The sequence below is a fragment of the Schistocerca piceifrons genome, chromosome 1 (genome assembly GCF_021461385.2).
Source record: "Schistocerca piceifrons isolate TAMUIC-IGC-003096 chromosome 1, iqSchPice1.1, whole genome shotgun sequence".
Classification (NCBI taxonomy): Eukaryota; Metazoa; Arthropoda; class Insecta; order Orthoptera; family Acrididae; genus Schistocerca; species Schistocerca piceifrons.
The window spans coordinates 1037724462-1037751937 of record NC_060138.1 but is presented as its reverse complement, the minus strand read 5'-3'; positions in this window follow the sequence as shown (position 1 = coordinate 1037751937).

Below are 27476 nucleotides of genomic sequence, written 5' to 3'. Positions count from 1 at the left end.
CTAACTTACACTAACTTACACTATGGACAACACACACACGCATGCCCGAGGGAGGCCTCGAAACTCCGACGGGGGCAGCCGCAAGGATCGTGGCAAGGCGGCTATCCCGCGCTGCATTACGGAAGGCATGGCTCCTTCCTAGCATCTCACTGATACCATGTTGCTGTGCAGTGTCTCTGCAGTGGTGAAATTTTATTGTGGATTTCTCTATAGTAGACTACATCACAGGAATCTTCCTTCAGACAGTACAGCATTATACACTGAAGAACCAAAGAAACGGGTACACCTGCCTAATACCCCACGAGGAAGCAGAATTGCCGCAACACGACGTGACATGGACTCGACTAGTGTCTGAAGCAGTGCTGGACAGAATTGACACCATGAATCTTGCCGCACTGTCCATAAATCCGTGAGAGTATGAGGAGATGGAGATCTCTTATGAACAGCACGTTGCAAGGCATCTCAGATATACTCAATAATGTTCATGTCTGGGGAGTTTGGTGGCCAGGCGAAGTGTTTAAATTCAGAAGGGTGTTCCTGGAGCCACTCTTTCGCAATTCTGGACGTATGGGGTGTCGCATTGCCCTGATGGAATTGGGCAAGTCCATCGGAATGCACAATGGACATGAATGGATGCAGGTGAACAGATAGGATTCTTACGTACATGTAACCTGTCAGAGTCGTATCTAGACGTATCAGGAATCCCTAATCATCCAACTGCACACGCCCCTCACCATTACAGATCCTCCACCAGCTTGAACAGTCCCCTGCTGACATGCAGGGTCCATGGATTCACGAGGTTGTCTCCACACCCGTAGACGTCTATCCGCTCGAGACCATCCGCTCCACATAATCTGAAACGACACTCGTCCGACCAGGCAATATGATTCGAGTCACCAACCGCCCGATGTCGGCGTTGACGGGCCCAGGCGAGACGCAAAGCCCTGTGTCGCGCAGTCATCAAGGTTACACGAGTGGACTTTCGGCTCTAAATTCCCATATCGATGATGTTTCGTTGAATGGTTCGCACGCTGCCACTTGTTGATGGCCCAGCATTGAAATCTGCAGCAGTTTGCGGAATGGTTGCACTTCTGCCAAGTTGAACTTTGGTCCCGATCTTGCAGGATCTCTTTCCGACGTAGCGATGTCGGAGATTTGATGTTTTACCGGATTCCTGATATTCACGGTACACTCGTGAAGTGGTCGTACGGGAAAAATCCCTACTTCATCCACTACCTCGAAGATGCTGTGTTACATCGCTCATGCAGCGATTGTAACAGCACATTCAAAGTCACTTAAATCTTGATAACCTGCTATTATAGGAGGAGTAACCAATCTAACAAATGCGCCACACACTTGTTGTCTTATATAGGCGTTTGCCGACCGCAGCGCCGTATTGCGAGTTAGCTATTAATATTGTCTGCAAGGTTCATTAATTTACATCACGAATAGCGTAGGTCCCGACAGACTTATCTGGGGCACATCCGGAGTTACTTCTACGTTTGTCGGTGACTCTCCAGTGCAGATAACTTGCTGCACCCTCCCGACCAAGGAGACCTGAGTCCAGTCATAGATTTCGCTCAGTACCCTATACCATCTCACATCTGATAATAAGTATGGATGTGGTACTGAGGAAAATGCTTTTTGGAAATCGAGGAATACTGCATCTAACTGACTGCATTGATTTATGTCTTTCGGTAAAAAGGAGTGCAAGTTACGTTTCACGTGATCTGTGTTTTCGCACTATACGCTGGTCGGCACCGGGAGGGGGGGAGATGGGGAGGGGGGGAGGGGGAGGGGGGGGGAAGGGTGGGCATTCTGTTCTACACACCTCATTACGTTTGAAATCAGAATATGTTATGTTATAAGATTGTATAACAAATGTATATAGTTTTGTGGATCGCTGCTGCTGCCCTTCTTCTAGACGGGCGTGACCTGCGATTTCTTGCGACTACTGGGCACGGTTTTTTGTCCAAGGTATCTGCGGTAGATTATAGTTAAAAGAGGAGCTAACTGAGTCGCAAATTTGATAGGGATTCTATCGGGCCCTGGAGCTTTGTTCACTTTAATCGATTTCAGTTGTTTTTCAATACCACTGACACTATTATCAGTTTCATTCAGCTTTTCAATGGTACGAGAATGAAAATGAGGAAAAACACTCCTGGACTTTAGTTTTTAAAGGGACATTTGGAAACTGAGTTGAGCGCTTCTGCTCTTGCTTTGCTACCATCAATATCCGTTCCTGTCTCGTCCGATAGTGACTGGACATCCTGGACACGAACTTTGGTGGCAGTAACACCCTTTACATACGACCACAATTTCTTTGGGTTTTGTGAAACATCTGTCGACATTATTATGCTGCGGTGGTCTCTGAAGGCTTCAAGTATTGCTCTCTTGACCACCAAATGAATTTATGAAGGTTATTCTTAATACAAGTGCTGATTCCACAAACTGAACATCTATATATTATTTACGACAATTTTAATTATGGAATAAACATGTTGGGACGTGGTAGTTAGTGACTACAGTTCCATGGATAGGCTTCTGCGGGACGTTCTTGAGTTCAAACCACAAATAATTCTTATTACACGCCACCGGGCTAGAGGAACTTTACCCAGAAAAATCATCTCACATGGCAATATGGAATAAAAGTAAGAATACCGAGCAAGGTGGCGCAATGGTTAGCACACTGGACTCGCATTCGGGAGGACGACGGTTCAACCCCGCGTCCCGCCATCCTGATTCAGGATGCCCGTGATTTACTTAAATCGCTCCAGGCAAATGCCGAGACGATTCCTTTGAAAGACCATGCCCGACTTCCTTCCCTATCCCTCCCTAATCCGAAGAGACCTCGCCGTTTGGTCTCCTCCCCCTAATCAATCGACCAACCAGTGAAAGTAAGCGAAGTACGGTAGGTGTTTTACAACATCCGCATTGTATACAGGGTGAGTCACCTAACATTACCGCTGGATATATTTCGTAAACCACATCAAATACTGACGAACCGATTCCACAGACCGAACGTGAGGAGAGAAGCTAGTGTAATTGGTTAATACAAACCATAAAAAAATGCAAGGGAGTATATTTTTTAACACAAACCTACGTTTTTTTAAATGGAACCACGTTAGTTTTGTTAGCACATCTGAACATATAAACAAATACGTAATCAGTACCGTTTGTTGCATTGTAAAATATTAATTACATCCGGAGATATTGTAACCTAAAGTTGACGCTTGAGTACCACTACTTCGCTGTTAGATCGTATGTATCGGAGAGCACCGAATTACGTAGGGATCCAAAGGGAACGGTGATGGACCTTAGGTACAGAAGAGATTGGAACAGCACATTACGTCCACATGCTAACACCTTTTTATTGGTCTTTTTCACTGACGCACATGTACATTACCATGAGGGGTGAGGTACACGTACACACGTGGTTTCCTTTTTCAATTACGGAGTGGAATAGAGTGTGTCCCGACATGTCAGGCCAATAGATATTCAATGTGGTGGCCATCATTTGCTGCACACAATTGCAATCTCTGGCGTAATGAATGTCGTACACGCCGCAGTACATCTGGTAATGTACATGTGCGTCAGTGAAAAAGACCAATAAAAAGGTGTTAGCACGTGGATGTAATGTGCTGTTCCAGTCTCTTCTGTACCTAAGGCCCATCACCGTTCCCTTTGGATCCCTACGTAATTCGGTGCTCTCCGATACACACGATCGAACAGCGGAGGAGTGGTACTCAAGCGTCAACTTTAGGTTACAATATCTCCGGATGTAATTAACATTTTACAATGCAACAAACGGCACCGGTTACGTATTTGTTTATATGTTCAGATGTGCTAACAAAACTAACGTGGTTCCATTTAAAAAAACGTAGGTTTGTGTTAAGAAACATACTTCCGTGTATTTTTTATGGTTTGTATTAACCAATTACACCAGCCCCTCTCCTTACGTTCGATCTGTGGAGTCGATTCGTCAGTATTTGATGTGGTTTACGAAATATATCCAGCGGTAATGTTAGGTGAATCACCCTGTATAAAGATTTTTTAGGCGCTCTAGTGGTCTGTGGTGCATTGCTCTCAGCTGATTTATTTTTTAATTATAATACTAAGAGTTTAACACTGTCAACCCCTTGTATCTGCATGATGTCATATTTTAGGCATGTATTAGGGGAAATCTCTCACAAGTTTCAAAGTGAACAAATTGTGCCGTTTCAAAGTTTAGCAACAAACAATTGGCAGCGAGACATTTATTAATGTCTACGAAAATTTAATTAGCTGAGCTATTGAAAACAATACTTGATTTGTTATTTACTGTAATATTTTTATCATCTGCAAAGAAAATAAACTTGGGATCTGATAAAGTTAATTATGAAAGGTCGTTCGGAACGGTGGGACACCACATGTGAATAGTTCCTAGTTGGATGATGTTTGATAGCTTAACGAAGGACTTTTTCCTATTGGCACCCTTCATCTCGTATTTCCTGTAGAATTGATTTTTATGGCATTTCCTGATATGCTAAATACACCAATGTGTATTCTTCACTAAAATTTTCGAGAAGCCTGGTAAAAGTGAAACTGGATAAAGTTTGATGGTATTCCTACATATCCTTTCTTAGACAGAGGCTTAACGGCAGCATATTTCAGTCAATCGGAAAATGTTCCAGTGATAAATGACTGCTTACACAAATAACTCAATATGGTAGTAAAGTCAGAAGAACAGTTTTTAAATAACTTTGTTGATATTTTATCGTAACCACCAGAGTTTTTTGATTTTATAGGTTTTATGAAAAACATTAGTTCGGCTGATGTACAGAGGGTCGCGTACGTATTGCTGAAATTATTTGTAGTGGCTAGCATGAGAGATTTCGTGCCAACTTCTACTGAGCCCGACAATCCCATATTTTCAATAACTATTACGAAATTCTTGTTAAAACGTTTTATAACACTACACTTCTGTTGCAAAGTATAATTAACTTTTAATCTACATCTACACTCAGCAAACCACTGTGAAATTCACGGAAGAGAGGACTTCCCACTGTAACGGTTATTATGGTTCCTTCCCTTTCCATTCGCTATGGAGTGGTACCAGACTGACTGTGTAAATGCCTCTGCGTGCATTGAAATTAGCCTACTCTTGTCCTCACGATTCCTGCGTGAGAGATACGCGGAGTTGTATCAGTATATTTCTACAGTCATCATTTAAAGCCGATTCTTGAAACCTTGTAAGACATTTTGTGTCCATCCTCAAGTTCCTGCTAATACTGTTTCTTGAGCATCTTTGAAACACTCTCTCACTGGTCAAACAAACCTGTAACTATACATACTGCCCTTCTCTATATATCCCCAGTGAGTCCTATTTGGTACTGGTTAATGCTATTTTCTCCTACTCAGCCGTGGTTCTACCAGTCTCCACGTTCACTATATCCTACATTTTGTTATCTGATGTGCCTATCCTTCTACAGTAAGTTTTTTATTTCATATCCGTCTTACTATCTTCAATATGCAGCCACAGCATAAACATCAGAGCTGGTTTTGTCTGACAAATAAAGTTTCATTTTTGTCTTAGAAGTTACCTTTATTCCTTGAGTATTCCATGCCCTTTTTGTAGACTACATTCAAATCTGGGCTACTTCTGGAGGAAACAGTTTTCAGATCAGGTAGGGACTTTATTATTAAAGGTTTTGTATCTTGATTCATGGCGTGAGCATATCAGTCTAGTTCGCATCTTTGAGGAATTCCCTAAAATCATTTATTTTTGGCTTACAGAATACACTCTTGAACACAGATGTCGTACGTTTTATATCCTGATCGGTAATAACATTAAACATGAGGAACTGCGCGCCATCGTCTGAGAGACTATTGAATGTTGGTTTAGTAATATAATTTATTTCATTAGACCTTTCTATAAATGCATAATTAATGGTTATTTTTGAGAAATTAGTTACTCTAGTTGAGAATTTTACAGCAGGAATTAAGCTGAGTGACATATAATAAATTCTTACTGGAAAAGTTCTTATCTAAATGTGTGTATTAGATTAACCAGCAACGACTGTTTCTTAGTATATAATTATTGAATGAGCCCGCAGAGCTTCAAGGTGATTCTGAACAAACTGAAATTGCTTGTAAGTACTCCGTACACTCTTAATATTAAAAAGATTTATCATGGAGCACTACTTCTGTCTCTCATGATCCCAAACGTTACTCTAAGCAATTTCTCAAATTTATCGTAATTCCTGACGTTTGTGCTAACTTTTCTAATGCAATAAAAACGGCTGGTATTTCAAAGCGACAATGACATAATTTGGTGGAAGCAAAATTTCTAGTGTTGCCGAAAATTTTGATTCAACAGCTAATTGCACTGTTATTTACACTCTGGAATAATGTTCCTCACTTTCTTACTCAAACTGAAGATTCATTTCAGTCCCAGCTTGTCTAAAGTTTCGTTTTTCGTCCTCTCTACGGTAAAAATGATACTGCTCTGTCACTTGTAACAAGTAGTTAGTATTTTTCCACTCATGACAGTGCCTCCATCAGGTTCACTGCCTTAGTTCAGCGAGTCCATACTTCCATTTCTTGTCGAGGTGAAGGCCATGCCTAGTAAATTTCCATCTGCTGACATTATCAATAGGCATCACACCAAGCCCGCATCTCGTGGTCGTGCGGTAGCTTTCTCGCTTCCCACGCCCGGGTTCCCGGGTTCGATTCCCGGCGGGGTTAGGGATTTTCTCTGCCTCGTGATGGCTGGGTGTTGTGTGCTGTCCTTAGGTTAGTTAGGATTAAGTAGTTCTAAGTTCTAGGGGACTGATGACCATCGATGTTAAGTCCCATAGTGCTCAGAGCCATTTTTGAACCATCACACCAACATATGACTGTATCCAAGAAAGAATTCTCACTAGGAACTGAATTCATATTTTTGTGAGTACAATCCGTAGCTCCTGCTTTCAAATCAAGAGCCAGATATAGTTTTAGGAGAGCTAGCGCCCTTCTGGTGTTTCTATTTTGCCCAGTGCACGAGTTTCAAGAACAGAAATAAATTCCTGAGGCTTCCATCATGCTTCATTAAAACTCAAATACACATTTTGAAGTATATTTACAAATAATTTACACCAAAAACATACATCTTGAATCGAAGACATCATAAAACAAGACTGATATGGACTAGATTGACTATAAAGCTGAGAACAACTGACTGTATTTCTCAGGGATGTGGTAGGTGAAAATTTAACTTGCAATTGGTACAATACCACGCTGAAAAGTAACGTTTTCTTTTTTACATCATAGTAGAAGATTCTATAGAGAAATTCGAATGTAATCGTCGTATGGCGTTACTGGCCTGGAGACCCCATCTGGGGTTGTTCGGCCGCCTGCTGCACGTCTTCCTATTTGGCTTCCCTTCGGTGAATTTCGTGTCATTGAAGATGAAGTGTCATTATTAGGACAACACAAACATCCCGCCCTCGAGCGAGTGAAATCTCCGACACGGCAGATTAGATTAGATTAGATTAATTATTCATTCTATATACCCATAAAAGAGGGAATCCTCCTGGGTGTGTAACATGTCAGATAAACACATTTCAAAAATGTAGTTAGAAAAACTTGAGTTTCATTAATTTTAATGATCCTCAGTCAATAAACAGTAAAATTATGTCCATGAATTAAATTTAAACTTTTAGTATTTACAGGTTTAATACTTACATCTGCTTTCATTAAATCCATCATTCAGACATTTGCTAGTTTCTTGGCTATTACAACCAAGTATTGTCAAAAATTAAAGTAAATTATTTTCAGTGAACCTCAGTTAAGAACAATTAGATTATGTACAATATTTAAAATTAAACTTCCACTATTTACAGACTTAAGACTTACATCTGCTTTCCATACATCCATCATTCACACAGTTGGTAGTTACTTGGCTGTTACAATCAAGTATTGTCAAAAATTAAAGTATAATAAATTTTCATTAAAATGGTCTACTGCAATTGTTGAGAAACTAATGGATGGAATAGAAGGAGTTGGCCACCAAAAATTCTTTTAAATTATGTTTAAATTGTGCCTTGTCTGAAACTAAACTCTTAATGGTTGCTGGTAACTTATTGAAAATATGCGTTGCTGAATACTGGACTCCTTTCTGGGCAAGAGTAAGTGATTTTAAATCTTTATGTATATTGTTCTTATTCCTAGTATTTATACTGTGTGCTAAGCAGTTAGTTGGAAAAAGAGATGTATTGTTTACAACAAACTTCATTAAGCAATAAATATACTGAGAAGCTGTGGTTAATATGCCCAATTCTTTGAATAGGTTTCGACATGATGTTCTTGGATTTACACTACTCATTACTCTTATTATATGCTTCTGTACTCTAAAAATTTTTTTCTCTGTTTGTGGAGTTACCACAAAATATGATACCATATGACATAATGGAGTGAAAATAAGCAAAATATGCCAGTTTTTTATATTTATATCTCCTCTGCAAACACAGATTGATTAGGCACTTTAGCAGTTCGTTAGTATTTTGCTCCCAACTGAATTTATTATCAAGTTGTAATCCCAAGAATTTTGCAGTCTCAACTTCTCCTATTTCCATGTCATCATATTTTATACACACACCAGAAGGAAATCTCTTGGAAGTTCTGAACTGCATATAGTGAGTCTTTTCAAAGTTTAATGACAGTGAATTGGCTATGAACCACTTACTAATGTCAGTAAAATTTGATTAGCTGCCCTTTCTAAGTTGATATTTGATTTACTATTTATTGCAGGGAATCGAACCTAGCACCTCACATAATAAAACCAGTAACACTAACAACTAGACCACTGGCTGAGTACTTCCGTTGACAAATATCTAAAAATGGACTAGGTTGACTTCAACTCTGAACCCACCATATCATTAACAGTACTTATGGAATATGTATGCCTGGATCAGCTGATCAGTTTCTACAGTCACCTTGCTTCTTTCAGCGAGGTGCGTTTTATCCACGGTTCACACAACAGTCTCAGGGTTACTGCAGAAGGGAAAGTCCGGTGCCGGGACATAGCCTGCTCCTCTCATGCAGAACACAGGCGGTGCCGAGCTTAACAGCTCATTCGGCGGACAAATAACCAGGGACAGAGTTACTCCATCTGGAGAGAATTTGTAATTTAATGGCGTGTCCTGACGCAAAGTCTGGTGACCAGCAACTGTTCGACACTACCCTCAGCTCCTAGTTGACCAAACATTGGCAGTGAAAATATGTTCGTCATCCGGGATTCGAAACGTCTGCTCTCAAGTCGAGTCCCGCCACACGACTGCGCATTGACGGCTTCCGCCACGCAACCTGTTAACGCAGTCTATAATATGAGAGGTGTTCAAAAGTAAAGGTACGAAACAACCCTTGGGTTTAATTGAAGATTTTATTCAAAAGTAGTTACCATACCACAGGCCTGAGCATAACTATTCCACCGTTTCACAAGCCGAAGCATTCCCTTCTCCCAGAATTACAATGTCTGTGACAGGAGAAAGTCCTGCATTGTGTCTTCAGTTCGTCGTCCGAGTTGAATCGCTTGCATATGAGGCTTCGTTTTTTCGCGTACCAAACATATGGAAGTCGCAGAGCGACGGGTCCGGGCTGTAGGGCGAATGCCCAAGCTCTTCCCACTTGACTTGGCCATTACACTTCGTGTGGCCTTGGACGCGTCTGGACGCGCGTTGCCGTGGAGCAGAATCGCTCCCTCCGTAAGCAGACCAGGCCACTTCCTCTCGATAGACTTCCATACGCTACCGAGTTTTCACGGTACACGTCACTGTTACCGATTTTTCAGTGTTCAAGGAATTCGATGAGTACTGGACCTTGAACATCGGAAAAGACTGTGAGCCTAACTTTGTCTGCTGAGAGCACAGCTTTGAATCTTTTATGAGGAGGCGACTACGCATGTTCCATTGCCTAGATGTCTCACTATATTCCAAAACGGCATATGCAGATTTCAACCGATTTGTTTGTTACGACTTTTCGTACATTTTCATTTGAACATTCCTTATAATTAGAGTTTGGAACGGAACAAGATATTCAAGTGTGTCACGGATGAGTCTTCATTTGTCGCTCGAGGGCAGCACCGGACGACGAACCAAAAACAATTTCTTTTTTACTCTCGAGATGTCTGTTGGATGACCGCGAGAGGAGGAGAAGCAGTATAAACTGGTTGATTTGAAGGAATGCATGTGAGGATTTGGGAATGTGATTGTGATTTGCATCACGATTTTGTTTCACATGTGGGTATGTTTCTGAAGGAAGTAAATAAGAACTAATTTTAACTTTTGAATACCACCCGTGGTTCCTAGCTACTTGGGTAACATATCACAAACAGAATTAAACATACCACTCACATCGCATGATGCAATAAGTACTTCACAAAAACCACAACACTTCCCATGGTCACGACCACGTTACTTAACAACACCTAAAAGAATGGCCCTTCTCTTTTGTAATCACCCTTTCAACCCTTTATAATACTATCCTCTCTACAAGTTACTAGCCAGAGCTGTGGAAAGCCTCCAAAACGGTATATTTCCTCAAGTTGCACAGACCCCATACTGATACTTCATCTTACCACCCCATCTGGCTCACCTCATCGCTTACCATGGTTTCTGTGACCATCCCCCCCTAAAGCATCCATCAGCACCTGAACGAACACCACCTCGTTCCTGTTCACCATTGTGGCTTCTGTCCAAATTTCTTCTCTGATAACTAGCTCCTGTATCTCACTCATCTCCTACCGCACTAGCTGAGCAACCAAAAATCTGCTATTTTTATCTCTCTCAACCTGGAGAAAGCCAATGACCGTGTATGGCTTTCCAGTCTCCTTTCTAAACTACATACGTATGCCCTTCCATTTACCTGTGTCCACCTTTTTGTATTTTTCCAATCTTTAGTAACTATTACAACACTAGTTCCCACAATTTTCATCCCACTGTAGGTGTATCCCAAGGCCCTGTCCTTTATAAACTACATACGTATGACCTTCCAGTTACCTGTGTCCACCTTTTTGTATTTTTCCAATCTTTAGTAACTATTACAACACCAGTTCCCACAATTTTCATCCCAGTGTAGGTGTGTCCCAAGGCCCTGTCTTTCCTCCCCTCCTTTGACTCCTGTACACTGCCGATATACCCAAACTACCTCCACTAGTCCAAATCCTTCACACTACTTTCCTCGCCCTCTGTCCTTCGCTCCAGAAAACCCTACGGTCCCTTCAAACTCACCTCATTCAGTTTACGTCCTGGTGCAGCAAATGGCTCCTCAATATCAACCCCTCCATAACCGAAGCAAAAGCTATAGGATACACCACTTGCCTCCATTATATCTATTTCATCATTTACAACCGTCCCACACAATTAAATAATACACTAAAATATGTTGGTGTCACCCTCGACTGACAACTAACACGAAAATCTCGCCTACTAACCATCCAAGAGAAAATTCTCAATAGACTAAAACTGCTAAAGTTACTAACGGTCCGAACTTGCCGACTGCATCCCACCATTGCCCTCCACACGCGCAAAACCTTGAGCCCACCCATTGTCTCCTACGAAAACGTAACAATTTTTGTCGATCCTTCCAAACGCTTGAACATCATTCTCTCCGCTTTGATTGCCGCACCCGTTTACCTTCCCATACATAGATCCTTCCCCATCTCATCAAATTCCCATCTCGCCTCACTCACATTGAACAGGTTGGTACAACCTACACCATCTGCAAACACATTTTCAACATTCCTACTTTCTCCCGTCTAATTTCCATTACCAGTACGCTGCCGCGTCTATATCGTCACATTCCACCAAGCCCTATACCTTGTCACTTTCCACATGCTCTCGTAACGAAATTTCTATCATCTCCCTTGTGCAGACAACGAAACCCGTCTCGATATTGACTCATCCTACTAACCATAATTTCGCACCATACATCCCACCTCATTAAGGATCCATTTTCTTTCCCTTCGTCATCTTGCGCCACCGCTTTTTCCCTTTCCTCCTTACCTTCCCCTTCCCCTTCTACTCTCATATCATGGCTTTACGAACACCCCACCTACTCCCGCCTTGCTGTCTCCCAACATCTACTCCTTCTCCATTCTCCATCCCTCTAACCCGGTATCCTGCCCTACTAAACACCTAAACTTTTTGCCTCAGACAACAGGTGATCCTTCAAAGGGCAGGTCCAATTTTTAATGACAGTCCAGTGCTTCATTTTTAAGGTCACAATGTTTTACATTGTATTTTAAATGTATCCTTTTTATTTCTGCTTTAACTTGTGTTCATGTTCTAAATTAAAGATAGTAAAATCGAGTTTCTTTTATATAGAACCTTCCAAATTTTAAAGTTCCTTGTAAATATCTCAATTTTTAATGCATTGTTTTTCATGTTTGTGTTCTTTGGCTGAAGAGAGGATTGACTGCACAACTGACGGCGCACCCACTACCTTGTGGAGCAAGTGGTACAACATAACAATAAAGAAAGAAAAAGTTTGAACGTTAACCATTGTTATAGTATTTACGAACGTTAAATATTAACATAATCGAAAATAATTGCCGATGATCACAGTTAGGCAGCATTAATTGCTTTCTACGATAATTGCTATCAATTTGTAGCGCCAATATGAAAGTTCCTGGCAAATTAAAACTGTGTCCCGGACCGAGGCTCGAACTCTGGAGGGGTTCTGTGAGGTCTGGAAGGTGAGAGATGAATGGGGGTCGTTAGTCGTTCTAATGTAGCTCAGTCAGTAGAGGACTAGCCTGCCGAAAGCAAGGATCGCGACTTCGAGTGGTGGTCGAGTTTTAATTTCTAAGGAAGTTTCAAAAGTAGTCGTCATGAACGTAACAATCAAAATTTCTTATATCACTTAAATTTTTTCGACATCTATTTACAACCAAATGTACTTCCCGAACAATATTGATAATACGGAAAAGAATGATTACCGATTTTGTAGCTCATGATTAGCAGCTTGTAACACCATAGCTCTAATGCTGTACGGATTTATTTTGCTTTTGTTTCATTTAACGTTACATCATTGAGCTTCTGTAAATGTTTTTGATTGAATAGATAACACAGAATTGTATACTCCTTTCTTTGTACAAACTTTGATGTCATGGTTTGGTTCAATGCAAAGTAGTGTATCTTTCATTTAAACTCTTATTTCCATTTGGAGGGAACAAAACTTACTGTATATGATTGTAATTTTGTGTGCATAATTTTTGGTAGAAACGTCAATATGTGCAAATGTTCTGTTTTATTTAATGTATTTGGTTGCTGTTATGTAAACTGCTGATCCTCACTTAGGGTTCTTAGTTAGTTTGTATGTAAAAGGTAGTGTGGTTCCCCTCGGGAACGGAACTGTGTAACGCGCGCAAATTGTGGTTGGCCTAGGTGGAAAAGGTGGAACTGAGAGTCAGTCGGGGACGAGCCACCAGTCAGTGCACTGCCATGTAAAAGATGCATATTGTGCTGATTTCGAGAGAGGCTTTTCCTGCTTCTTTCCTAGGCCTCGGATGGATGGATAAATAGCTGGAAATATTGTGGAATTTGTATCTATCATCGTCACCAAGAAATGACCGAGTCCAGCAATTCTGCCTGCAATTCCACCTACCAACATGCAGTTGCCACCACATTGCGCAATCATTGCAACGTAATACTATAATGATGTACAGTGAAGGATCAGCTTAATGGATGTGCTAATGTGCTGAAATATAAGCTAATTTATATCTGATTTTATGTACCTACCTTGATTTTTCTCCTCATCATAACACCTCTCAGGGTCCTCTCCGTTTGAACTAAAGTGATTACTGAGTGTCCTTTCTGAAATTACATTAAAACCCAGTTTTCTAATTAATGCCTCTTGAACATAGTAAAGAGAAAGGTAATGTGGCAAGAGAGTGAGTTAAAGTTAATGATGCTTGCTGAAATAATTCTCCTAGTATAACTGCTTTTTAATGTGTTGTTGCCAACTTCAAATTAAAATTTCTCAAGACTGAGGCTTATAAAGTTTTACTTAGTAAATGATCACATTACTGCCTGTTGTTAATCGCAGAAAGTGAGTCAGTATCTTACATAAATGTTAATTTTATGTCTCACGGTAGTAAAAGTGGAAAACTGCATAGTAGGAAATTATATGTTCATGATTACTAAGTGTTTGTCTCTCTTGTGTATTATAAGTGCATATTAATAATATAACAGGATCCACAGTTTGTCTATTGTATTAATGCTGGGTAACAAGTAATGGGAAGACCACTAATTATAAAAACCATAATTCCTTTAGAGCCTGAAAGTAATAGGGTGTTTCGGTATCTCTTATAATTTTGCAAATAGTTTGTGCTGCTCTAGCTGTTTGTTCCAACCTTAACGTTAACGTATGTATGCGTCAGAGTTCATTGCACTCGCGTGTGGCCAAGTCTAGGTTGTGTTTGTCCGTTAAAATTACGCATACCCACTTTCTCAAACGAGAACGTTAATCTTTCTCTTGCCTAATTAGGCTGGCGACCGTTTTCCATTATCAGTTAAACAGTGCAGATAGGCAAAGTTTTGTTTGTTACTGTTCAAATAATTACGTAATTCTGACTTTCATTTCCGATAAACCACCTCCGTTAGGTACAACACGGTCAACATAACAAAATTCCTCTCAGAGGGTAACACTGCTCTGCTGCTTTATACCATAATTGCTTTCACAAAATAATTCTGTTTTGCAAATTGCCTCCAGTTTCGAGGTTATGGTATAGTAGTAGCGGACGGGAGTGTTATACGCGGCTTTTCCGTGACAGGACTATTTGTTCTGTTGGGGCATACTACGTAATAAACCAAACTTGGTATTTCATAGTATAAGCTACGTAAATACGCTGTTGGAGTGTTATAAGCTCATTGTATGTACCTCTAATAATTCAGTAAGACCGACCATACAAGAATTTAAGGATATTTGGAGAGTTGGTGTGTGTGTTTGTGTGTGTGTGTGTGTGTGTGTGTGTGTGTGTCTGTGTGTTGGGTATTGGTTATATTTTCATGTATTCTAATTAGTTTTTTTTAATTTGAGCTTTAAAAATAATATTGATTGAATAAGAGCATTTTGTTCTTTTTGTCATGTTCCAATATCTTCGTGGGAATAGTTGGAGTTTTGGTTGCGTTATGGTGTATGTAAACTGACTTCTCCTGTCGCCCCATACCGAACGCCAAGTTTCTGTTACAAGTTGTTCCAGCTGATGTGTTATACCTAAAAGAAACTAATCGTTTTCGGAATTTTGTCCGAATTATACTATTATTTTGAAATGAGGCTTGGGGTAGTATTTCTATGTGCTTTCAACACAGGAATTAGTTCTGAGCACGGTTCTGTGGCCGGCGTCAGATACCTGAAGACATACGTTGGTAAGAAAAACTTCAAATTAAAGTAACATTCGCATGACATGTCACTGCCAAGTAAAATGCCTCGAGGCAACTTGTATCATACTCAGAAAGAGCTGTTACATTTCAGTACAGAAGATAGCTAAAAGAAACACGCAATGAGACGAACAGAAATTACACTTTTACTCAGAGACTATAATTATTTGTGACGGTCCTCTGAATATTACAAACGGGAACAAAAGATCTGGTATGTAGAACATCCGCATATGAGAGGCATGATAATTAATTTAGAAAGCTGCGCTTCAGTTGTACTAATTATTCAGTCAAACAACGACCAGTTTCGGGATTTTAAAATTCCTTATTCAGATGTACGAAATTGTTGTATTTGGTAACACGTAACTTACGGTCTGGCCAGTGAGTGCAAGAGTTCCAAATTACTGCTCCAAATCACTGCATGTTAGCGGAAACTGTCCGCTGCCGGGTAGGAACGCCAAAGACGACTGATGTCTTACCAAATACAGTAATTTCATACACTTGAAGATAGGACTTTAAAATCCGGAAATCGATCGTGATTTGAATAAATGATGAATACAACTGAAGTGAATGTCTCTAAATTAATTATCGTGTTCTCAGTATGGTATTTGATCACTTCGGACGACAATATATGCTCCGCAAAATGGTCCTTTGCAAGCCACAAGACCACAAGGTTACTAAGGTGTTCTTCTGGTAGGGCGCTCCATTCCTACACCAGATGTTGGACGGGCGTTGGTTCATGTGAACAGGCATCGTATTCAACATTGTGCCTGCCTACACAATAATACCTGGACCACCAAAACAATCATGTTCGACAATGCTGGACGTACCCTCATATAACGAGAGATGGGAACACGTAATGCAACCAGGAGCGTTGTCAAATATAATTGTTTTGATGGTCCAGATGTTATGGTGTTGGAGAGGTATAAAGAGGCGTAATATTGCATGAGCGTACTGACCTCGAAATCTTTGAATATTGTACACTCACGGGTCCACGATTTTGTGACACTGTATACCTTCCCGATATGCGTCTTTTCAGGACTTTTGTAGATGGTAATGCCCGACAGCATCGAACTGAGCAGTGGAAACGCTCTTGGAACCAGATGATATTCGGTGAATGGACTGCCCGCACAATCCCCTGACAATTTCTTCGAGCACGTGTGAAATGGGGGAGGGGGGGGGGTGGGGGGAGAAGTTTGCAGCACGTCCATATGCACCAGGTGTCAACTGCGCTGGTCAAGGAATGAATGCTCTACTATAAGAACTCCTTATTACCATAATGGTAACGTGGGAGCACGTTACAGAGTATGCACTGCCTTTCGTCGTGATCATAGTCCCTACTAGAAACCACGTCCCACATTTTTCCCCCCCAGGAAATCATCATAAATCGCAGTGTCTTCAGTGTAATATTGTTTTTCAATAAAAATGTCATTTCTGTTCGTATCACTGCATATTGCTTCATGTTACTTTTTGAACTTTAATGTAGCGGTTCTTTTTATGTACGGTTCAAGTTTTATAGTGCTACTACCTTAGCGCACGCTGCTTTGCTCGCGTAGACTGCATGGTCTACAGAGATCTTTTTGTTTTTATGTAATTGAGTTTTTATGTTGTTCACAAACTTCAACACCTTCAAGCGTTTCACGCTAATTAAGGCCATGTCAGCATCTTTATTTCCGAATGAACCTCTGACCAAAATGCGATTCTGGTAGCTGGAGTCGAAATTTTTTGTTAATCATGCCCATTAGATCCTTGTGGAGATGCGTTCTTAGCAGCTTTCGCCCCCTAACAAATACTTCTTTATGTCTAATCGAGAACTGAGATATCAATTTGTGTAAACTTAGCTTTAAAAATTTTTCAATGTAACGAAATATTTCCTTAAAAATTTTCATCCCATATTGCACTGACGTAAGAGTTGAATTTCCGGAAACAGTGAAACATAGTTGTTTTTTTTTTATTTCTAATCGAGAAGTCAAATACACATGGTCACAGATGTAGCCTTAAAAATCCTTTAGTAGATCTTTTGCAATTATTTATTTTCCAAAAAAAGTTTCATCCACCAATTTACCTTCTTATTGATCGAATTTCCAAAAATGCTGAAACACGAATTTTTCTTTTAAGACTGAGAAACCAAATACTAGTTTTCGTAGTTCTAGCTTCAAAATTCGCTTAATAGCGACACACGTTCGAAAAGCCTGATGCTGTAAAATGTGTTCATATCCATCCGCATTCAGCGTTTTTCCAAGCTCAATAAGAGGACCACAACCTAACCACGAAAAACCCCGATATCGTCGCACCGCCACCTCCATACTTCACTGTTACTGTCGCATCATCGTAAACTGCCAAAAAATCAGAAATGTTTGCGCCACCCTCCTGATGGTCATAGTTTTCGTTTTTCTCATCGAATAACTTGTTCTCAGCAATATTTCTGCACACAGAAGCCACCTAATTCCCGTAAATATCGAGGAGGGAAGCGATGAGTTCTGACGCCAGGCTCAACCACATCCCACATGTGTTCGATCTGGTTCAGATTTGGCGAGTTGAGCGGCCAGCAGATTTAAAAACTGAAACAAATGCAAGGTTAGCAGAATTACAAACAGAGACAAATGCTGGCTGAAATAGTCTCAAATTTGAAACCTGTGCTGGATTCGGAAGAGTCCGCGAAGATCAGCAAAAACTACGGGGTTATGCGATCCACATTCAAGTGTCTATCCTTAGCAGTTTGGGCTGGGCGATGGTGAGTCAGTTGGTCAGTCAATCAGTCAAGACAGTGCTAGTGAAACATCATGCAAAGGCTACTTTCGTCTGTAACTTTTGCATACTAGCGTGTTAGAAATATGTGACGGACAGGACTCTAGATTTGCTCTCGCACACTATTATAGCTTACCACCGGTCGTAAGCCTTCGTGATACCTCTCACTTGCTCGCTGTATTCATTGTGACGGCACAGCAGTGAGAAAAAAACTCTGGGCTACTCCGTCGCAGAAAGGCGACCAACCTCGTGCCTCGACTTAACGGCCGTGCTATTGTTTCCCGGCGCGGTCATGCAAAAGGCGCGCAGCCGCCGCCGCCGCTGTACCGCGTTACGATGTCACAAAATCTGCGTTTACGAGCGCGGGGTGCGTCGCGCCCCCGCCGCCAGGCCGTGCGGCCGGGCGCGGCAGAGCGTCTAAGCCGGCGCTTAGCGGCGCTCCCCTGAGTTACGGCGGCGCCGCTGATCCGGGGTCGCCGCCCCTCACTCCGCTCCGATGCCTGGACCTAACGGCCCACGCCCAGCTGCGAGGCCGGACGCACATCCACAAACACCTCGATCCGTGGCGGCGATTGTCACAGAGCTCGTGTCGTCATTCATCATCTAGCTGAGGCTTTTCTCAAAGGTGTTCCGCGACACACTTGAATTTACACTGGAGAACCAAAGAAACTGGTACACTTGCCTAATGTCGGGTAGGGCCCCCGCGAGCATGCAGAACTGCCTCAACACGACGTAGCATGCACTTTGACTAATGTCTGAATTAGTTCCGGTGGGAACTAACACCATGAATCCTGCAGGACTGTCAATAAATCCGTAAGAGTACGAGGGGTGGAGATCTCTTCTGAACAGCACGTTCCAAGGTATCCCAGATGTACTCAATGATATTCATATCTGGACAGTTTGGTGGCCAGCGGAAGTGTTGAAACTCAGAAGAGTCTTCCTGGGGTCATTCTGTAGCAATTCTGGACGTGTGGGGTGTCGCATTGTCCTACTAGAACTGCTCGAGCCTGTTGGGGTGCACGACATGAATGGATGCAGGTGATCAGACAGGATGCTTACATATGTGACACCTGTCAGAGTCGTATCTACACGTGTAAGGGATCCCATATCACCAACTGCACACGCCCCACACCGTTACAGAGCCCCCACAAGCTTGAACAAGCCCCTGCTGACATGCAGGACCCATGGATTCACGAGGTTCTCTCCATACCCATGCACGTCCATGTACTCGATACGAATTGAAACGAGACTCGTCCGACCAGGCAATACGTTTCCAGTCATCATCAGTCCAATGTCGGTGTTGACAGCCCCAGGCGAGGCATAATGTTCAAAATGGTTCAAATGGCTCTGAGCACTATGGGACTTAACATCTGAGGTCATCAGTCCCCTAGAACTTAGAACTACTTAAACATAACTAACCTAAGGACATCACACACATCCATGCCCGAGGCAGCATTCGAATCTGCGACCGTAGCGGTCGCGCTGTTCCAGACTGAAGTGCCTAGAACCGTTTGGCCACAGCGGCCGGCGAGGCATAAAGCTTAGTGTTGGGCTGTTATCAAGGGTACGTGAGTGGGCCTTCAGATCCGAAAGCCCATATCGATGACGTTTCGTTGAATGGCTCGCACGCTGACACTCGTTGGTGGCCCAACATTGAAATCTGCAGAAATTTGCGGAAGGGTTGCATTTCTATCACGTTAAACGATTCTATTCAGTCATCGTCTGTCCTGTTCTTACAGGATCATTTTCCGGTCGCAGCGATGTCGACATTTGATGTTTTATCGGATACCTAATATGCACGGTACGCTAGTGAAATGGTCCTACGGGAAAATCCGCGCTTCATCGCTACCTCGGAGATGCTGTGACCCATCGCTGGTGCGCCGACTATAACACCACGTTCGAACTCACTTAAATCTTGATAAACTGCCATTGCACAAGCATTAACCGATCTAACAGCTGCGCAACACACTTGTTGTCTTATATAAGCGTTGCCGATCGCAGCACCGTATTCTGCCTGTTTACATATCTCTGTATTTGAATGCACTTGCCTATACCAGTTTCTCTGGCGCTTCAGTGTAGAAATAAACAGAAATTCAAATCCAGAACTAGCCGCAAATCATCTTGGTGACATACGACGTGCAGGAGCTGGACAAAAAATGGAAATATCGCGATAAACGCATACTTTAACATAAATGCAGATTATAGCCAATCCTGGAGGTCGCGCTATTGTGTTTGACCATGAGCGGCATCTGTGCATTGTCCTCAAGACGTTACAGGTGTCAGTAGCATCAGAGCAGTGGTCTGCGTAGCTGTGAGTTCTTTATGTCAGAACTGAGTGAATTCGAAGGCGGGAAAATCTTTGGTGCTCTTGTATAGTCCGCACGGAATGCCGTGGCTGGTAGATGCGTAGACTGCAGGGCATGTATGGGGAGAACGGTAGTGGTGGGGGCTATGGGCAGGCATTGTAGGGGAGATGCCGAGTGCTGGAGGGGAAGTGAAGGTCTAAACTGAAGCCTACGCTTACATTTTTTTTTGTAAATATTGAGTGGGGCCCCTCCATGCCAACACTTGCATGTTGAGAATTCAAAAAGATCTACTGTCATCTCCACTTAGTATCTAAAAACAATTCCACCAGAAAAGCTGTGATTTATTTTCGCCTTGCGTGTTAACCATTTGTGACATTCAGAGAAGGGTCATGAGCGACGAATTTTGGGTAAAACTTACACATTTCCCTGATTGCCATGTTATAGTTTGCTTCTTTTGCCAAAACGCAGGTAGTATACACAGTCTCACCTCACTAACATGTTGTACAGACACAATTGAGAGAGGATTCTGAAACAGTGGTTTATTGAGTTCATTAAGTCAGAAACTGAAGAAAAGTAAGGTAGATTATGGAAAAGCACATCGCTGTTACAAAAAAAGTGTAATGTCTTTAGTTATGTTGTCGCAAAACCCACAGCGTTTATCGTTTCACCAGCTGTCGGTGGCCCTCAAAAATTACAATTTTTCATCAGTAAAGTCTGTATGTGATTCTTGAAGTTTTTTCCGCGTTCTGAATGTTCGATAAGGTTGCGAGACTGCAGTCGGATCATGTTGACTTCTTGCCACGATATTTCGGCTGGCTATCGTCCAGCCATCTTCAGATGCGTGTCTGTCACTGGAGACTGCAAGCTCCCGGCGTCGGCTTTATAGCAAAAAATTGGTGTGGAAATGCATGCGCAATGGCGGCAGTCACAGAATGCTCCTGTAATTTTTGGGATAACATGGTAGGCAATCGAGTCTTACATATTGGCGATATAGAAAAATACTCTCCTCTATGTGGGCCCTCATTTGTCAAAATCTCATTTCGATTTTTGAAACCGTACGTTAGCTAAATTTCACACACAACAACATATTGTGTAATACGCACCAGTCGCAAAATTATAGCGACCTCTATTTTTCATCGTAAATTTTTCCGAATTTCACGCAGCGTCCTTCTTCCACGTAAATACCACAATAACAGTGTGTGTATGTGTGTGTGTGTGGTGTCACCGCCAGACACCACACTTGCTAGGTGGTAGCTTAAATCGGCCGCGGTCCATTTAGTACATGTCGGACCCGCGTGTCGCCACTGTGTGATCGCAGACCGAGCGCCACCACAAGGCAGGTCTCGAGATACGGACTAGCACTCCCCCCAGTTGTACGGACGACATTGCTAGCGACTACACTGACGAAGCCTTTCGCTCATTAGCCGAGCAGATAGTTTGAATAGCCTTCAGCTAAGTCCATGGCTACGACCTAGCAAGGCGCCATTAGCCTTACATAGTTTGATAGTTATCGTATGAAATGTCTCATCAAGAACGATGTATACAACAAGGATGATTAAAAGTTAAGTATTAAAACAGCTACGTACTTTTCTTGTTACCACTTATTACGTATCCTGTTTCAGACCTCTATCTAGCCTAAGTGAGATTACGCGTGCCTTTCGGCTACTTCAGCGTGGCGTAGCTGTCGTGTTATGCCACAACAGTGTGTGTGTGTGTGTGTGTGTGTGTTAGGATCTTATGAACGCCCAACGGCGAGTTTCTCAGCGCCATGACGTTTATTAAAAACAAACGAATGTGAATAAGAACTAAAATTGTCGTTTACGCATGCACTCGAAATCACACAATCATTATGGCACAGGCACTCTCACATGCACTAAAACCAACCAGTGATGAGGGAAGATAGCTAATCAAGAAAGTAAAACAAATGGAAAACAAAACACAGAGGAGCTAAAAGAACAACACAGCGAAATGTGACTGGCGTCCACTTACGAAAAGCTGGGTGAGCCAGCCACCCTGTTAGCACATGAAAAACATCTCCGCAAAATCTTGTTAAGAACGTGGGACAATTCACAAAACTTTAAAACGTGAACCATATTTGTCTCATCACTACACATTAACTATGACTATTAATGAAATGATGGGCACATCATCGTGAACCTGACATGTAAAGCTATAAATGAAGCAAAAATGAAATTTTTTACCGAATAGTTTCTGTAAAATCGTTTGAGAAAGATTGCAGGGTGTGCGCCTCGATTCTGTCATCGCTGATCGGCCGAAAGGTCGAACACAGTTTTCGGCCTCTTCTACCAAACAAGCGGATGAACTGGTCACTGCGCATCGGCCACCATGCCACGCGCAGTCTCCAGTTGGTGCTTCCGTAAGTGAGGGAGCTGAAGTGTTTGACTTTATAAGAGGCACTGTATCGAAGATTTATTCTGCATGGTGGGAAAATGGAAATACACCATCTGCTAAGTCACCAGGCGCAAGTCTGCAATTCGTGACAGACGATCAGTGAAGAGGATTGTGGCAAAAAATAAGAGGACAAAATCTGAAAAAGGTCACTGCAGGACTAAATGTAGCACTCACGAACTCTTTCAGCATCGAAACAACACGCAAGCAGCTCAATAAGCAAGGAATTACAGAGCGAGCTTGAATTTCAGAACCATTTAAAACCATTTCGTCGGTGATACAAGTACTCGTAACAGAAAAACACAGTGCTGAAGGCTTAAAACATGGACTATGGGTGATGGAAAAAAGTGATTTGATCGGAAGAGACTTCTTGCACACTGTTTCCAGCTTCTGGCCCAGTTTACATCCAGGGAGTGAAACACGACGGGGCTTTGGTGATGATCTGGGTAGCCATATTCACGGTCTCCATGATTACTTTACAAGGTCGCCTTACTGACGAGGATTGTGTGACCATTTTGGCTGATCTTGTCCGCCCCATTGTCCAACGTTTATTCCTCTAAGGTGACTTTGTGTTCCAAGACGTCAGCGCCCTGTTAACACAGATCGCATCGTCCGGGACTGGTTTTGTGTGCACGAGGATGAATTGTCGTCTGCCTCCTAGCCACCACACTCACCAGTTTCCAATATTATTGCGCCGTTGTGGTCTACTTTGGAGAAAAATGTTCGAGATGGCTATCCACCTCCATCTTCGTTACCCGAACTCGCTCCTGTTTTGCAGGAAGAATGGTATAAGATTCCCTTAAAAACCATCGAGGACCCGTATTTATCCATTCTGAGGCCACTGGAAGTTGCTTTGAATGCATACTGGTTTCCTACACGTAATAGGCGTGATAAAGCGTTTTGTTTTTGACGTTGGCATGTCTTTGTCCAACCCCGTATGTCAAACTTTCGTCCATCATGTTCAGGTACGCTTCAGCAATGTTCCTCCTGCAGCATTTGGGTTGATTTCCACTCACTACAGCAGCGCTCCTATGTTTGCACTCTGAGGAAGACGACACACATTTAATCGAAATGGGAATACAGCAGGTACGGCAGTCCATGCCGTTCCAGTTCTGCACCAGAAATTAATGGAGCAGCACCAGTCTCTCGGGAACCTTTTATCAGAAGTTTGGAATGGGTAAGGTATCTGGACAACATGCTGGTTAGAACAACAGCCCAACACTCTGTGTGCCAAGGTAGATGAGAACAGCACGGAAAACATGTGGTCTTGCATCGTTTTGGAGAGATACAACGTCACAGATATCTGGATGATAGGACATCTCCGTTGGCCTTAATATGACAAAATGTAACGCTCTGGCTTTAAGGCCAGAGGTGATCGTCTTCCGTTTTCATTGACACCCCACAGGGAACAAAAGGCCGTGATTGACTGATGGTGGAGAGGTGATGGAAGGAGGGAGTTAGGGGAAGGGGGGGGGGGCAGAGAGCGTCACTTATCGCGTGATAATGATAACGTCATAGATAGAAAGGGTTGATGAACGTGAGTATCTCATTTGGTGATTTTTATGCTGCAATTAGTGGGTCAAAGATCTCAGAGAACTACTACTAACATCCAACAACTTTTATGGAACACATACGAAAAGTAACTGTGGTTGAATAGCAGAAGAATACAACGACTGTTAAAGGAATGGTATCAGGTAGATATTGCACAATGATGCAACCAAGAATGACTTAAAACTGCAGTATCTCGTTATTCTACAACGATACTAATGAACTAAACTAAAGGGTGCCTATCATCAATAAAGAATAACCAGCAATGCCATGTCTCCATTTCCCTTAAGTCCTCTAAGTAGTGAGACTATCACCTGTTACTAGAATGTACTAACTTGGATAGGGAGAGAGACAGTATACTGAAAATGGTAATAACGAAACGCGGAAACTGTACATAACGAGTTGTTACAACTGTCGCTAGAAGACTCTAATCAAGTCTGTATTTAGGTAGAACTTTCACATGCTCGAACGTCGTACTCATATCTTGAAATCTGTTCTGGAATTAAGTGAAAGAGTTGTACAGGTGCAATGTACTGCCTATAATGTCTTTGCTTATCAACAGCATGTCTACTACAGCATGACTGATTTAGAAAAAAAAGAACCAACAACTGTGCCACCAGCAATGGATAATCTAACCTAAAATAAAATAAAAAGGCACATCAAATGTGGAATTTGATCGAATTAAATTAAATTATCAAGGAATTCTTCGTATAAAATAAATTATGGAAACTAAAAAGGAGAGGATTTCTCATGGTTTTACTGGTATTGGCGATACTTTGTTTTCTTGGCAGTGTTTTCACATGTGGAAAATGATCTGAGGTTTAGTCTTCAAACTGAATTCTTCTTTCGACAGATACCTATATCGTACGAGCAAGATTTTCATAGCATAAGTCAAAAACAAATAGAAAAATGAAAAAACATAGATCCACGATATCAACTTTAAACAGCTCCCCCAATTTTGAAAATGGTATGTAGCCAGCTTCATATGAAGTGGTTTGTTACAATACATGAAGAAGTACACATCTTTGACTGCCTGTGTCAACAGTAACAAAAAATGAAAACAAAAAATACGTCACTGGCGCTCTGAACTGTCACAGGTAAATACCACGCAAGTTTTCACACCATTATCACACTTGGTTATCTATGTAGACATTATTCTGACATTTCTAGCTGGATAACACATAGTAAAATTACTGTTAATTTCTGGCTACAAATGAAACATTTGTTTCACTTGCCTAATCTTGTCCAGAATAAAGATAATAAATGCAATTTAAGGAAAGTATATAAAGACCTGATCTGTCTAGGGAATTCCTCTGAGTCAGATAGTTGCATAGTCTCGTACAGACATATTTGGTGTGATGCGTTCTAGAAAATGTCGGCTGTACGTTAATATTTAATTAATTATGTTAACCACAGTTCTTAGCAGAATTTACTGAAGTCCGGTTTCTAAAATTGCTTCAGAAACTTAATAAAACCATTTTTTAAACGTATTGTAGCTCACCTTTACCTTTCGAAACGCGATCCATAATGGAGATGTGCAAGCGCGGAATGAAAAACGAGTTTGGGATGCAGCGGCGTCCCTCTGACGGTGCGCGAGCCCTTTGTTGGAGTGCAAGGTAAACAAATCCGCGGGTAAGTAAGACAGCGAATTTAGCCGGAGTGTACTCAGTTACTGCGGTGCTTACTTAAGAGATTGGCTTCGGCGTGGCTGGCGCGGCACAGGCCTCAATTGCATCATCCCCTCGTCCCCTCTCCGCCCCCTTCTGCCGGAGACCTGTGGCCGGATGGATTCCAGTCCCTTGGGCCGCCCGCGCGCACGCAGCTTCGCGTTCCACGGGAGGGGTGGGGCGGGGAGGGGAAAGTTCGCCGGCGCCAGAGCACTGACTGCTCCTCCTGTCCGTAGCTCTGTCACGTTATTCGAAAGCAGGCGTACGTTTCACTTTTACGATACCAGTTTGACATCAAGTAACCTCTTCATCAGAATACTACCATTTCAGAGAAGATAAAAGCAACCAGCCACTTTTGATGATGCCTTGATTCATCAGTTTCTCACGGCGTATTTCTTGCTCGAATAGTCCACGCCCTCAGGAGCTCAGTTTGTCAGCGCACCTGACGATAATAACATGTCTGATCGCCGAAATATTGTGCCCATTGGACACTATGGACCGGCAGTACAACCGTGGACTGTTCGAGTTTGATAACGCTGTTTATTTACAAGAATAGCACCGTTACCGGTTTCGAGTGACAGGTTCATCATCAGGCGGCTCGCTCACAAGATACATATTCGTTGTAGTTCACACTAGTTTACAGTTTTTATTACCACGTATGTGATGGTGGTGCCCTATAACGAAAACATGATGCGAAAAACTTCATAAGGATTTGAAACGATTTAAACAAATCATTAAATCGAAAATGTGTTAGTTACTTACGCTGAAAATTTCACGCCATTTGTTTGTTATGCTGACTGCTTGTGTTCACGTATTTCATAAACATCCACGGTCTCAAAATGTTAGTTTTAGACAAAATAGAACTACCAGTTAAGCCATCGTGAAAGGCTTCATTACTCTGTGTGTGTGGGGAGAGGGGGGGGGGGGCACCGTGGATGGGGGGGTGGGGAGAGGAATTTCATTCTGACTTTCGTCAGGCGTGATGGGACCTAGCTTTTGTTGATTTGGGGAAGAGACCAAACAGCGAGGTCATACAGGACGACAATATTTGAACTATCTATCATCTATCTATATCCGGATCCCGCTCCAGTTACTGCCTGGTATGCGTGCTGACGAGTCCTGTCCATTTGGACCGGTCCTCCCACCACTTTTCTTCCTCCACTTACTGCCAGGTCATACCTCTCCTTTCTCCAGATATTCTCATTCCCGTTTTCTACAGTGTTCTTCGGTGCCCTATAGGTCTTTTTCCATCCATCTTCAGTTCTTCCATAATTTTGGGGGGTCTCCACTCACGCATCCTCTTAACATGCCCGTACCATTTTAATCTTTTTTTTTTATTTCTTCTTTCATACTTTCTTGTTTAAGGTGTTTTCTAATATCTACATTCCTTACTCTGTCTATTC